The sequence below is a fragment of the Sinocyclocheilus anshuiensis genome, unplaced genomic scaffold (assembly GCF_001515605.1).
Source record: "Sinocyclocheilus anshuiensis isolate Anshui unplaced genomic scaffold, SAMN03320099.WGS_v1.1 scaffold627, whole genome shotgun sequence".
Classification (NCBI taxonomy): domain Eukaryota; kingdom Metazoa; phylum Chordata; class Actinopteri; order Cypriniformes; family Cyprinidae; genus Sinocyclocheilus; species Sinocyclocheilus anshuiensis.
In genome coordinates this window covers 1,849,232-1,849,687 of record NW_015549703.1, presented here as the reverse complement: position 1 = coordinate 1,849,687, position 456 = coordinate 1,849,232, and positions in this window count along the sequence as shown.

The window sequence follows — 456 nt, the reverse complement described above, 5'->3', positions numbered from 1 at the left end:
CTACTACGAAGTATATGTATGCAATGAATATAATGTTAAACATTCAGTATTAACGCCTGTATAGCTGATGTGCTGCGAGCTGATAAACAAAGCACGCTGAGTGGATTGAGCGTGTGGCGGTGCAGATGCAGATGCGCGAGCTTGTCGAGTGAATATATCTTTCTCACAGTCATCACTGGAAAGTTTGTAGTTCGGTCGGATATGTCAAAAACAAGTAAGTAAAACAATGCACAAGTTACTTAACGGTGGGGACAGAGAGAGAGAGAGCGCAATTATGTTGTGTGATCTTTGATGTTCTCTCACTTAGCACACGCATCATTTGGATTAAAACTAAATCGTAAAAATAAGAAAACCATTCATGGGGCATTCACTATAAACATCATTTATTTTCAACCTTAGACATACACGACTTTCTGGAGAAAGTGAATCTAGCAGCCTGTGTGAAATGCGCTAGGC